We start from the raw sequence: 16,364 nt of genomic DNA on the forward strand, positions 1-16,364 counted from the left end.
GCAAAGAGCCACAAAATCTTCTATATCTCTCCTCATACCACCCCACCAGTAGTGCTGTCTCAAATCACAATACATCTTAGTCACACCTAGATGGAGGGAATATCTGGAACAATGGGCCTCCACCAAGATTAACCTAATCCAGTCACCCACTTTCGGCATACAAACTCAGCCTCTAATCCGCAAAACTCCATCTGAATCATGTGAGGCTTCCTTAGCCTCTCTACTCAATATCTTGCCTCGAATCGACCTCAATCCAATATCATTAAACTGATGAGCTTAGATCTGCTCCATCAAAAAAGATCTAGCATCCACAAATGCCAAAACACGCCCCGATATCAAAATATCAAGTCTAACTATCTGGTTGGTTAAAGACTGAACCTCTAAGGCCAAAGGCCTCTCCAGGGTCAAAAGATGCACCAAGCTACCCATGCTAGTCGACTTTTGGCTCAAGGCATCCGCAACAACATTAGCATTGCCCGGATGGTAGAGAATAGTCAAGTCATAATCGTTAAGCAACTCAAGCCAACGGCGCTGCCTCATATTAAGATCTCACTGAGTAAAGAAGTACTGAAGGATACGATGATCTAAAAAAATCTCACAATGGACTCCATACAAGTAGTGCCTCCACAATTTCAAGGCAAACACAACTGCGTACAACTTCAAATCATGGGTAGATAATTCCTCTCATGAGGTTTCAATTGACGAGATGCATAAGCAATTACTTTGCCTTCCTACATTAACACAACACCTAACGCAACACCTGAAGCATCATAAAAGACCGTAAAGCCCATGCCCTCCTTAGGCAAAGATAATATAGGAGCTGAAGTCAATAAATCCTTGAGCTTTAAGAAGCTCACCTCACAAGCATCGAACCACTGAAAAGAAATCTTTTTCTGGGTAAACTTGGTCAATGGAGCTGCAATGGATGAAAATCCCTTAACAAAACGTCGATAATACCCGGCCAAGCCAACAAAACTCTGAATATCAGTAGGCGAAGTAGGTCTAGCCTAGTCACGAACCGCAACAACCTTGGCTGGATAAACCATAATACCTTCCTTAGTCACCACATGACCCAATAAAGAAACAAACTCCAACCAAAACTCTCACTTAGAGAACTTAGCATACAACTTCTCATCCCTCAATCTTTGAAGCACAATTCACAAATGCTCCTTATGCTCAATCTCATTCTTGGAATAAACCAAGATATCATCTATAAATACAATAACAAAGGAGTCAAGATACGATAAAAAAAATTAGTTCATCAACTCCATAAATGCGGCAAGGGCATTGGTCAACCCGAAGGACATGACCAAAAACTCATAATGACCATATCAAGTCCGAAAAGCAGTTTTTGAAATATCCGAAGCTCTAATCCTCAACTGGTGATAACCAGACCTCAAATCAATCCTTGAAAAAGAAGATACTTATTCTTAACTGTCACCTTATTCAACTGTCGATAATTAATACACATCTGCATAGACCCATCATATTTCTTCACAAACAAGACAGGTGCACCCCAATGTAAAATACTAAGTCGGATAAATCCCTTATCCAATAACTTCTGCAACTGATCCTTCAGTTTCTTCAACTCTGCTGGGGCCATCCTGTAAGGAGGGATAGAAATGGGTTTGGTGCCCAGCTCAACATCAATGGCGAAATCAATATCTCAATCTGGAGGCATACCAGGAAAGTCTATAGGGAACACGCCCATAAAATCACGGACAATATAGACAAAATCTAAAGAAGGGGGCAAAACAACACTAGTGTCACGAATATGGACCAAGTAAGATAAACATCCCCTCTCAACCAATTTACGAGCCTGAACATAAGATATAATCCTCTTAGGACCTGAATGAAGTGACCCTTCCAAGCCATCATTGGCACACTCGGCAAAGTTAAAGTCACGATCTTGGAAAAATAATCTAAGACAACATGATAAGGAGACAACCAATCCATACCTAAAATAACATCAAAATAGATCCTATCTAACACAAGAAAGTCTATCAAAGTCTTATGCCCGACAAAAGTCACAACACAAGATCGATGAGCCTGATCCACCACTAAAGAATCACCTATCGAGGTGGATACACGAATAGATATGGCAAGAGGCTCACTAACAAAATCAAAACCCGAAGTAAAATATATAGACACATAGGAGAAAGTTAACCCGAGATCAAATAATATAGATGCAGGTCTAAATCAAATGGGGAAAATACCTGTAATCCCAGCATCAGAAGCCTCTGCCTCAGGTCTAGCTGGTATAACATAACACTGACCACGACCACCAGCTGCCTGGGTAGCCCTACGACCACCATCTAGTATTAGCAACCAAATGTCACAATTCAATTATTTGAATTCACCAAACTAGTGGTTAAGTAGTAAGCCTTAATTACACCATAAAGGGTGTCACTTTAACCCTCTTATACTCCAATTACATTCACATGCCATGCATATTCATACAACATCCTCCAATATCAAGTTTGGATTCATTTATCCTTCCAACCAATCCATTAAACCAAATTGAGCCATAGACATAAATAATCATCAATTCAATAGTATATCACCATATCCACCTTTCATAACTCAATTACCATATCCACCTTCCACAATTCAATACAACCAAACCATGCAAAATAGTCCATAACCCTATTTCCATCACTTTTCAATAACAACCAATATATATAATCCTCTATCACACATATACATATGGAAGAGAACAAAGGCAAACAATATTCAAACCTTAGAATTCACCTCTTGATTATGCAATCCTGTTTGCACAAATAATAGGTGCCGTTCGAAGCTCTCGAGATGACAAACGTAGTTATCGGATTACTTTGGAATTTCTACGGTTGAATCAAAAGTAATTTAAAGGTCAAATTTGGCTAGGGTTTGTTCTTTCTCAATGATTGATGATGAAAATGAGTTTTTGAACTCATATACATGTATATATACACATATTCCCGTCCATAATATCATAGGGAATGACCAAAGTGCCTTTAAAATTTAAATAATGTCAAATCTGTCCTTTGGTGGACTGTTTTGATAAGCTAAAGTAGATCGACCATAACTCTTTGCTTCGATATCGGATTTGGGTGAAATTGGTATCGTTGGAAAGATAATTCAAAATTCTTTCATTTAATATAAAGTTGACCCTAAAAATCTATTTTGAGAGGCTGAAGTAAAACGAGTATAACTCCTTATTCAGATGTTGGATTTGGATGAAACCAATTGCATTGGAAAGAAGACTCAAAGATCTTTCTTTTCATAGGTCTCAAATCTCCCAGTTCATTATATTAAGGGAGTTATGATCATTCAAAGTTGACCCAAAAAATTGGCTGGCCTCAGTAGTTTGTGTGCAGGAAATTTTCCTGCACATTTACTATTCCCAATATCCCGGCCACCGTTTTATAGTTTCGAACGTGCTCGATTATATCCGAACCCTATCTGTTTTTGGAAATCTTTATATCGTTGGAAAGCTTATTCAATAACCTGCGCATGGAACCATCGACGGGCAAATTCCGATATAAATAAAATAAAAAAATTAATTTCATATAAATAAGACCAATACACGTACTTGAATATGCCAATATATGTACTTGAATACGGGGTGTTACAAATATCCACTAATTTCTCACAGCATCTCTCAACTGATATGTAGTATAATCCACACCATCCGCACAGAAAGAGTGAAACAAAACTCAAAAAACAAGATATGAAAGAATTCACACGATAAGGAATAAAATGAGAGAAGTTTCCTAAAGACAACTTATAGCCTCTTGAAGATAGATAGGATGTCTACTTACCAATCTACGAGACTCTATAAGACATCCCATTCTTACACCGTTGAGACCAATGAAACCTGGCTGCTCTAATACCAATTTATCATGACCCAAAAATAAGGGTCATGATGGCACTTGTTGTGGCGTACTTTGACAAGTAATCCTATCACCCAAACTGATACAAAAAGAAGAAAAGACATAAATGTCCCACGGTAAGGCTTCTAGAACGAAGCCGAACCATATAAGTAATCATAACAATGCGGAAAGAACTTATCCAAAATACCAATTATGCCCAAAACCAGATGTCAATAGTGTTGGAACTACTAATACAATCCAAGAGTCAAATACATCGAAAAAATAACCACAATAGGAATAATATCTGTCTCCAAATACTAATAAATACATAACTACTTTAGAAAGGTAGAGGTGAATTTCGAACGCATGAATATCCAACCGCTACCTTGGAAGGTCCAACAATCGCCTGAGTCAAGAAATCTGAGGCGCACTCGAGCTAGGACTTGCACCAAAATGGTGCAGTAGGCATGAGTACGGTCAACTTATACTCAGTAGGTATTATAGGCCGACCAAACAAAGTAGTAAATAAAGCATACAAAATATACACTAAGGGCACGTCACCTGTAATCAGAAAATATCCCACAAAGATAGTCCACACCGCTTGCACTAACAGTTCAAACATATCTCACATATATTACAACAATACACCAAGGTATAGAATACAAGTATACATTATGTCACATATAAATAGAACAAGCGAGAACATATAGATACAAGATCATCAAATACAAGTAAAGGAAGATAAGATAAATACATAGATGACAAGTCAATAAGGCAATACAATACAACATAAACACAATAAAGTAAGTGCAGGGTATATGATGATGATGATGCATGAGGTCATCGTACAACCTCCGGGATCATCACACAATCCTCGTATACACCTACGGAGCTAAAGCTTTTTGATGTAGGACCAACGGGGGGTTCGTCAACCTATATACAATCCACATATCGCATATCTACTTTCCGGCATATCCCTCAAAACGGGTTTTATAAGGTGTTACAATATTTTTTTTAAAAAGGTGTTGCCAGTGTTTCTCAGATGTTGCCACAGTGGTACCAATATTTCATGAATGAGTATGATATAAAGATGTAATGCTCACAACCAATCACAATGAGTATATCCACAATAAATCACATGATATATTTCCACATCCAACCACAATGATACATTCCCACAACCATATGAGTCAATATCCACTTATTATTTTTGTCTTATCCATGAATTTTCACATGTCTCATACACCAATGGTACCATATTAAATAATACAATACAATTATTCATACGTATTCAAGGCTATCAATATAACATAGGACCCCACACAGTCAAACATATCACATAATATCTCAATTTTGATAGTTACATCATATATAGGCCCCCACACGGGCACAACACCTAGATAAATACTTTTCATGGTTAGTTCCACCCTTAACATGCATTTTGTGCCATCATTTGATACCATGCCAATCTGAAGAGTTAAGTCATAACCTACCTTGAAAGCCGAAACTGGTCCGCTACACTTGAACCCATCTTACCTTTCACTAACAATCCCAAACTTCACTAAAAACATCAAATATGAATGAATGTTGAATTTTATTTATTGCAAAATGATCCAAAATTTATAAGTTACATGAATGAAAAATCTACAAATTTGCATCATTTTCTCCAACTCATTCATGTTAATATTAATGGGAATTTGCATAGGATAGTTAAAGTCAACGGGGGAAAAACCATGCATTGGACTTGACTCTGCTGAGTTCTCCCGTGAAGTTATAATTTCTTCAAGTCTCTGCTCATCGTTCGGCTCTACTTTCATTTTTTGATTTCTTCGTTCGACTCTAATATAATCTCTGAGGCAAACGAGAACATTCATTGCATTACTTCCCAATGAATGTCGGTTATCTCCAAGTTATTGTCATCCTTGACTAAAAGTGTTCTCCGATGCAACAGTTGACATTGGAACATTCAAGATATCTCTAGCTAATCTTGAAAGCACAAGATATTGTGTTTCACTACTCCTCCACTAATCCAAAGCGTTGATCCATCGTCTGCGATCCTCTAGCGGTGACCAAAGATAATACTTAAGCCCTTCCCGATAAGTTGATGTGTAAGCTCTCTCCTTGACACTATTCCAACAATTTAAATCATAAAAGTGATCAGAAAAACCACTATGTGCTGGCATTTTAGAAGATGATGGCTCCTCGGGAGGATGAGGAGCGACAATTGGAGTGATATTTGTAGGTACGTCTAAATAAACTAAATCAGCATAGTGATTATATAATTTATCTATGTATTTATTCGCATCACCCATAGCCGTCCACAAATCAGGTTGTACTTGTTGAGAATCATTGTTAGTATTTATTTCTAAATTAGCATAAGTAATAGTACTGAAGTGACACATAGTATTATAGTTCATGCACGGATTAAGATAGCACCAACCAAGTGAATAGGGAGAATCGAAAAAAAATATTTTTTAAATTTAGCAAACCTGACACCAACAACATCTTTGTAACCTTCTTTAAATTTATATTCTTTGAGTAAAGCAGAAATATCGGCTATATATGCCAAAATATTACAAACAGTAGGATAATAAGCACCGAAAAATTCAACCGTACCTATATAAAATTTTCCCAAAAACTTAACAAGATCATTAATTACAACCCAATTAGAATCATGTAACATGAAATCAACAGAATCAGCAAACGAACCACAATATTGGTTAAAAGAAAGTGAAATAGGAACTCTATATTTATAACAAGTTTTTAAAAAATCATACGTAGCATTCCATCTAGTTTCACATTCTTCAGGCATCAATATCTGTGTAAGTCCATTTTGTTCACATTTAAGTTTAAAGTCTCTAATACTAGTTGTTTTACGAGCTCTTGGGGCATCGGGAGGACGGGGAGGGGGATTAACCGATTCATCATCTTCGTCTAAATTAACCGCATCTACTTTATTTTCTTCTTCTATACCATAATTTTCCTAAGCTTCTACATAATCCATATTGTGGGCATCTACACCTAAAGGTATGCCTACTTCTTCCTCATAAGGTTGACTAAGTGGTGCCGAAGGCACACATGTATATCTACTACTTGAAGTACCTCTACCGCTAGTAATTCGCTTTTTACTACCACTACCACTTCCGGAACAAAATTTTTTAACACCTTTAGTAGCGAGGTTTCTTAATTTATCCATAATATAAATTAAACTAAAAAAATTCAAAATACACAAATACAATAAAATTAAATATTCAACAATTAATACACTAAATAAAAATTAAACGTAAGAGATGGAATGACAATACCAAATTTTGGAAGTATCCGAAGGTTGCGACTTTATAAACTTTCACTCGTACTTTGTAATCGCAAAATTAAAAAATTAAAGTGAGCACTTTAGGAAACTAAATATATAGAATGTTCGAGAATTGAAAATTGAGATTTGAGAGAGAATGAGAATTGAGAGAATGAAAAATTGTATGGAAAATGGTTTGAAAGTGTAGGGTATTTATAAGAATTTTTTTGGGGTTAAAAAATAATTTTAAAAGTAATTTTTTTTTTAATAAAAAGGGCCAAACTAGCCGTTTGGACCCAAAAACGACTATATAGCCGTTGGGCCAACGACTAGTTTGGGCCCAACGGTCCAAAGCCCTTTTTTTTTTAAAAGGAAACCGGGGTTGTTAATCGGCGGGTCCGGACCAAGCTTGGTCTGGACCGAGTTAACTGAGCCCAACCAAAAAAACAAACCGGCCCGGGACCCAATACCCTACAGCCCATGTGTTGATCGGGCCGAGTCAAATCGGGCCGGTTCGGGCAGAATCAAACCGACCCGTTTGACAGGCTTAGTTCAAACTAATTTATCACATTTAATTTCAAATTGATTAATTCTTAGGGAAAAGAACACAAATGGCCACTCGGCCAAAATTAGTTCAACGAAAATGATTATGGAATTCAAATTTTATTTTCTAGTCATTTTAATTTGTTGGGTCTGTTCTATACAGTTTCTATACATATTCTATACAGTTTCTATACATATCTTCTACATAAATATTCTAGACGAAAATTATATAGTTTAGATATACAATTTATACAATAATTGTACAATTTTTTTTACACATTTTATACAATAATTATATAATTTTTATACACTTTCTATATATATATATATATTTTTTATATATATTTTATTTGATAGAACTATACAGCTTTTATACAAATATCTTATACAGATACATATTCTATATAACAATTATACCATTTTTCTATAATTATACTTAATTATTATTTCTAAATAATAAAAAAAAGCAAAATATTTTTCAGTTAAAAAATTTATAGCAAAAATGTTACAATATTTTTAGAAAAGGATCGAATGACCCAAGTTGAAAACTGTATCAGTATTATATATGGATTGTGTCAATATAGTATATAAACTATATCTGGACTACATTGCCAAAATGACCTAAATTAAAAAATGAATATGATGTGGAAATAAAATAGTAAGTGGCTATTTTTTGATAAAATATCAAACTTGGCTGTTTGTTTTTAAAATGGTCATGTGGTGTCTTTTTTCCTAATTCTTAAAGTAAATTCTGATTAGATTAATTTGATATTTTAAAATTAAAATTAAGATTTTTATAAATTATACGAAAAATACTATAAATTGTGATTCTCTCATATGGCAACAATAATATATCCAATGTATTCATATAAAATAAAGTTTATGACTTTAAAAAATATATTTAAAATATTGATCAGAAATAACTATTTTAAAAAGAATAGAGTAATTACTTGCACATAGTATGAAGATAGTAATGAAAGTACTGTACTAGCAAGTATTATCAAGAGGACAACATCATTTGGGACAAGATATATTGGAGCCACTAATCTTTGAGTTGAAACATATCTTTTCTGTTTTCAAAGCTAGCCCTATCAATTATGTTGAAGTGGACCAACTGATAGGACATTAAAATAAAAGAATTGCCATTGTCTCACTATTATAATTCATCAAATTAAATAGGCCTTCTTCTCAATTCCATTATTCAATCATGCAAGTGGTCCCTCTACATAATAATAATTTGAACTCTAAATATGAAAAGCTATACTTATCATGTTTGAGAGTATTTTTTTTTTTTTAAAAAAGAACTTTATTCGATGAAAATTTAAATTAGTCAAAACCCTAAGAAAATTTCAGACACGGAATGAAAAGAATAAACTTAAACATAACTTAAATACAATCACTTTCAACCAACCAAAAGTGATTCCATGGATGTGAAGTTGAAGCTCTTTAATTGCAGCTTGGACTCTCTTATTTATGTCAATAGAGTTTAATGAGCTTTAGAAAAATGGACATACAAAATTTATACTCCATCCGTCTCAAATTGAGATGACTCATTGATTAAAAAAAATAATTAATAATATGCTTAATTTATCATATTACCCCTATTAAATAATATTTACATTTTAATTTGAAGAAAAAATAATTAATGCAAAGGGTAAAATATGAAAAAAAAAATTGTCTCTTCTTGATACAAGAATGACAACGGAAAGCACAAAACACACTCCAAATCAGTCCACAATCTTAAGGATCCGAGGGCCAAGATAGAGACCACTCTTGGATTCGCTATCAACAAGAAGAATACAAAATACAATGGTGTATATAACACCAAAAATAGCTACAAAACGTGAGGAACAAGATGAATAATAATAACACAAGTTTCGGATTCAATAAAGGACCCAAAATAGTCCACTACACAAGATGACAACAACAAAAGTAAAGGATAGATAGCGAGACCAAGATTATTACAAGATTAAGAACTAAAGAGTGTATTAAACTCAAAAACCCCTAATGAATGTAATAATCCAAACCATACTCTTACGGTGACTGCCAAGGGAATCAACTCACCTCAAGATCCAACGTTTCCAAGCAAAGATCAATACTAGCTTTTCCAAGCCCTAAATAAGACTAAGTGTTCTACTCTCAAGAGAGAAGATTTTTAATGTTTCAATCTTTCATCTTTCATAAACTAATAAGAGAAGACCTAAAAAGTCCTACTTATAGTATATTACAAAAGAAGGCAAAAAAGACTACACTACCCTTAATGACCAAGGGTGGCCTTGGTGTGTTGGAAAATAATATGAATTGTCCAAAATACCCTTAAGGCTAAGTGATCAAAATGCTCTTAAGAAAGGGAACCAAAATCTCACGTCCCCTCCAAGAAATCTCTCACACTCGGGTTTGATCAATGGTAGGCTCAAAATGTCCCCTCCAAGTATGATCTCGTGCCCTCCATGCGATCAAAGCTTAATTCTTCACATAGTGACTTTGAATGATGTCGTCGAAAGCTAAGGCGACCATTATTCTTGTATCACTTCTTGATTAAAAAAAAAAATACAAGAAAAATAGAAAATCAAATTAGAAAATTTGAGACGGAGGGAATAGTTATTTATGATAGTTTTTAAATCCAAATGAATTGCATATTTGGACATCAAATAAGGCATCTAAGTTTGGTCTTGATCTCGAATATTAATATAGCATAATGTCTTTTTGAAATAAAATATGTATACGTAACTAAAATTTACATAAACATGACTCCCCGTCTCATTTTGCATCACATATTTTTCTCCTGAGATTATCCCAAAATGAATATCGTACTTTTTTTTAGAAAACAATCTTAGCGGACCTACTTCTTTTAAACAGAAAAAAAAATAGTGAATAATATTAACTTTATTAATCGCAGTCAAATATATAAAAAAAAAAAAATTAAATACATGAAGAATTCTTTTGAAAAATAGCATATAATATATATACATCAAAAATTAATATGTAGAAAGGCTGTAAATTATCACACATTAGTATCGGCATTTTACCCACTGAAATAGTTTTTTGTTTCTTTTGGTAATCACTTAAATAGGTTTGATATAACATTTGGTAGTACTTATCAAGTTAAAAATAGTTCAAGATGGGTTTTAGCCTTTTAGGACCTCACAAAAAAAAAGTGTAGTAATTGATATAATTTCGTCATAATTCGGGTGCATTTTTATTTTGATTTTTCTTTCCTGATAGTATTTTTGGTTCATGTATCAAAATTTACTTTAATTTTTAATTGTTTAATGGTTAATCAAACATTTTCATATAATATGAAATGAATGGGGTACTTACAAAGCACAATTGTCTCATTTAAAAAGTTTCTAAAAGAACTTGAAAATTTTCCGTGGTATTTTTTTTCTTTTTATTTTATTTCAAAATAAGTAGTGTTTCACAAATTCAAGAGGACATGATTTTTTGTCTTTCAATTTTATCCTTATTTAAATAAATAAAATTTTATACTATATCAAAAAAAATATAATTAAAAGCTTTTTTTTAAAAGGTGTTTGATTAAGGATAAATTAATAAAATATTTTTATTTTTTAAAAGTGAGTATTTTTCTTAATGATATCTTCAAACTGAATATATGGCTTATTTTGAAACGAAGAAATTACTTGAAGACATATCTTTGAGGATGAAGGGTACCAATTGGCAGTTTGCATAAATGGTTTTGGGGCAATGACCAATTCTTAATTACATATCTTAATTGCTTTGACCAATTTTATCTTTTGTCATTTGCTTTGACCAATTTTATCTTTTGTCATTTGGCATTAACTGCATATCTCAATTATCAAGACAATGCAACCTGCTCCATTTGTATATGACCTTATTGACTTGATATCTTTTTAAAAAAACATTTATTTAGAGTTTATTATGTCAAATTAGCTTATCAATTCAGGTCGCCACTTTGTTGACGGACGGACATGCTGAAGTAAAATGAGTATAACTTTCCATTCCGATATTGAATTAAGGTCAAACCAAATGCGTTGAAAAAAAGATTCAAAGATATTTCTTTTGGTATATAGTAATCCACGTAACTCATTATGTACAAAGAGTAATGGTCGTTGAAAGTTGACCCAAGCTGAAATATTCACTAAGACTTAACCAATAGAAACTTTCTTAATTTGTCTTTGAGTTAGGAGATTTTTATGACCTAGACTGATATAAAAGGACATTTTCACACTATATAATTGACAATCACACATATATAGACATATAATCATTGGGTTTAGGTCTGTATACTTAGGAACAATAGTTTGAATTTTAGTCCGAAAACGTGAGGCGTTACAGTCACCTGCTGACTGGAAGCTACAAACTATCTGATTATGATGTGTAGGCTACAACTAGTACCTACATTATAAAATAATGTAGCACATAGACATATATGTGGATTAGTACATTGGAAAGTACTGAGTAAGTGGAGATATTCACTAAGTCTTAAAAATACTTAAAACATACTTTAAAGTAAGGACACAAGTTATTAGTTGAAACATGAATATTGTATTTAAATCTCTTGTAAGGTTGAATATGCTGTAAAAATTGTACTGAGGATGATGTATGATTACAGGGTTAAGGATCTGTATATACAAATATACTGAGCATGAATGAATAAACATACAAAACTAAACATAATGTGTACTAAGCAGATCTGATTATCTGATTGACTGATGCCTGTGTGATTGAACGATTGAAATCTGAGTAAAAGGGAATAACTAATGTCAGTTTATTGAGTCGCGAATATATGAATACTGACTAACTGATATCTCAATGAATACTGACATTTGAATACTGATTAACTGATATTTGTATACTATTTATCTGATATTTGAATACTGATTAACTGGTATCTGTATACTGCTTATCTGATAACTGTATATTGATTAATTGATATCTGAATACTGATCATGTAAAACTGAACTATACTTAGTCTGAATAACTGGACTAAAATTATGGGAGGTATCATGTAACCGATATGCCCCAATCTGAGCTAATCGGGGTCCAATCTGTAATCCTAGTTGAAAGGATATCAGTATCTTGCCACAGGTACTAACGCTGGCTGTGTGGATCCACTAATAAGGTGTCCCGAAGGACTGGAGAGTTACCTTCTACTAGCAAGTGCTCTTATGAGATATATGTCGACCCTCAACTGGTAGGAAGACATCTCAAACCTACACTGGATACATAATTTTGGAACTTAAGGAGTGCTACTACAAGTCACACCCTTAACTAGCAGGTGAGCCCCCATCCCTAGGTTCGGTCGGTACTAAATCCTACTTTCAACTGAACAAACACTGATACTGAACTGATCTAACTTCAACTGAAACATTATTTTTGATAGTGCTCATCATGATCATAAATGTCTAGGTATAATGATAAGATTCATGGCTTAACTGACTTATCACTTGAAAATCTAAAATTTTGTAAAACACATAGGTATCGGGTGTTCATAATCCGCCAGAACTGAATGATCACATAAAATACTATATCAAAGCTTAACACTGCAGTATGGAATCATGGTTCAGAGACCCAAAATATGAACATTTCACCAAATGAGTGAGAATTATGAACTTGAACATGGGAATATGTTAAACATGAGGAAACAACATGATTACATGACTAAATTTATAATTGAATATTGTAACATGAAATTCACTTGAACATGACATGGAAAATCATAGTTCAAAACATGAATTAACCTAACCTTTCATCAATTACTAAGGAAAGACATGGATTTAACCCATCTTGAATGTATAAAACTCCATAATAAAGCAAAAACCCATACTTTACTCAAAGAGAAGGTTTTTGGGCTCAATGGGCGAAAGAAACCCATTGATAAATACCCTACATAGCTTGCTTGAATGAATTCTTGAAAAAATCTTAAAATTGAAGCTTGAATTCATGAGTTCTTGAGAGGAGAATCTTGGATTATTGTTCTTGAACATGGGAATGTGTTAAACATGAGGAAACAACATGATTACATGACTAAATTTATAATTGACTATTGTAACATGAAATTCACTTGAACATGACATAGAAAATCATAGTTCAAAACATGAATTAACCTAACCTTTCATAGGATCATACGTGTACAAGAAACTAAGTTCAATTACTAAGGAAAGACATGGATTTAATCCATCTTGAACGTATAAAACTCCATAATAAATGAGAACCGATATTTTAATAAAAAAGAAGGCTTTTGGGATCAATGGGTGAAACAAACCCCTTGATGAATATCCCACATAGATTGATTGAATGAATTTTTGAAAAAAATCTTAAAATTAAAGCTTGAATTCGTGAGTTCTTAAGAGGAGAAGCTTGGATTATTGTTCTTGAGAAAGGGAGGCTTAAATTTTGGGTGAGGAATCATAATCTTGATGTTCTTGATAGTCTTGAATTTGAATCTTGAGACTTGAGAGATAATCTTGAGAAGAAACCCTAATCTTGTTCTTGAGAATGCAAATAGGGATTTTGTGTTGTTTAATTGATGGAAAAGACAGGAAAAGTAACGCCCTTTGGGGTTAAATATTGTGGGGTAGGGTTTGAGGTGAGGAAAAGGTCAAAATACCCCTAAAAACTGAATTAAAAAATGCAAAAATTCCTTAACTGGCGACTAGGTTGACAAGCCGTCAACTTGGTGGAATCCCGTTACCCTAGTCGTCAACTCTAAATGAGTTTTGTCCTTTTCTAGCTTAGGTTGACGATGAGGCTGATAACTCGTCATCTTGTTGATGGCTTATCACCTCAATTTGTCACCTTACAGCTGGATTTGATCCCATTCGGGTTAAGGATGACGACGAGGTTGATAGCTAGTCACTTGGTTGACGGCTTGTTACCTCAAGTCATCACCTCGTTGACATACGGACACTCTGAAGTAAAATGAGCATAACTTTTCACTTCAATATTAGATTAAGGTGAAAATAGTTGTGTTGGAAATAAGACTTGAAGAAATTTCATTTGATATATAGTAGGACACCTGAATCATTATATTCTAAGAGTTACACTTATTTAAAGTTGATCCTTGTTGGATCGAATATTAAAACTCAACCGATACAAATGCTCTCAAATCGACTTTGCTCTAAGTGTTTCCTATGATCATGATTCGCATCGAAAATACTTTATACACAAGGTAAATGATCATGAAACATATATTCATATCTAAATATTTTGATGAGAGTTTACACACGTAGGAACGGTGGTTCAATGTCTTGTCCGAAAATGCGGGGTATTATAAAAATGCTCCACTAAAAAGTTCGTAAAAGGGCAAGGTCTATGGCATGCCTAAAGCATGACAGACCAATTAGTTTCAAAGATAAAACTCCTTGAAGAAGGAAAGGATCAAATGATTAAGATCGTCATAATATTTAGGCAAGTGCTTTGAAAGAGCATTGACATAACACTTCATAAAACCATGACAAAGGATCAGGTACCTGAATAGTAACAAATATAAAGAGATCATAAGTTATGTCTTATTAGAACCGATATCAAATAATCATCGATGATATCTTTGATATAATATAGCGCTCAGTATTATAAATAATATCGAGGATCTTGAATATAAATCTGTCAAAAAATATGGACAGATAAATTATTGGCCAAATAAAAGTATGTAATTCGAGTAGTTTGTTTCACTTAAAAAGTGAATATTTGAACTCATAATCCAAATAATAGAGGTATAATAATAGTGGGGTACAAATAATTTACTATGCGAAAAGTAAAATTCGTAAGATATAAAGTATGACCGGTGCCTTGGGACATAAAGATTTCACAAATATCCTGGCGTTATTATAGGAGAATGGTTCTCCTCTGATGTATGACATGAGGTTTATTTCAATCTGACAATATTAAAAAATTTGAATACGTATAATAAATTATTGTCATGTCTAGCTAGATGACAAAAGTTAGATGAAAATCCTTGAAGGATTTAAAAGCGATCCTACTAAATGCCCCAATGATTATAAGATCGCTTAACTTGATAATAGATCAATTTTAGTCTCATGAAAATGATTAGTAAGTACTATATTTTAGTGCAGTTGGTGCACTTATGAATCACGGAGTATCATTTATAAGAGTAAAGTGATGTTTTAATTGATACGAACATAGTAGGCGTTGCACCCCTTTTTCCTTAGCCGGGATTTTATCCCACAGGGTTTTCTTGGTATGATTTTTAATGAGGCAGCTAAGAAAGCGTATTACTAATGTGCACTCAGAGTGTTTGACAAATGAAATATTTGTCCATCAATAAACATACATTGCAAAGGTATTTATTTGATCCACATGAAATTCAATCTCAAATGGGCTATTTACTTATATGTGGAGATACAACTACATCATGGCTTTCGATGAAGTATACAACGGTTGTCACTTCATTAAATCATGCTGAGATAATTGTTATTCATAAAGCAAGTCGAGAATGTGTGTGGTTGAGATCCATGATATATCTCATCTGAGAAAAATGTGGTCTGGAATATGAGAAAGTGCCTACGATTTTATATGAAGATAATGCAATATGCATAGCACAATTAAAGGTGAGATTCATAAAAAGAGATAGAACTATTCACATTTCGCCAAAATATTTTTAAATATATGAGCTCTAGAAGAATGATGATATGAACGTGTAACAGATTCGTTCAAGTGACAATATTGCTTAT

Source organism: Capsicum annuum, chromosome 3 (assembly GCF_002878395.1).
Source record: "Capsicum annuum cultivar UCD-10X-F1 chromosome 3, UCD10Xv1.1, whole genome shotgun sequence".
NCBI classification, from domain to species: Eukaryota; Viridiplantae; Streptophyta; class Magnoliopsida; order Solanales; family Solanaceae; genus Capsicum; species Capsicum annuum.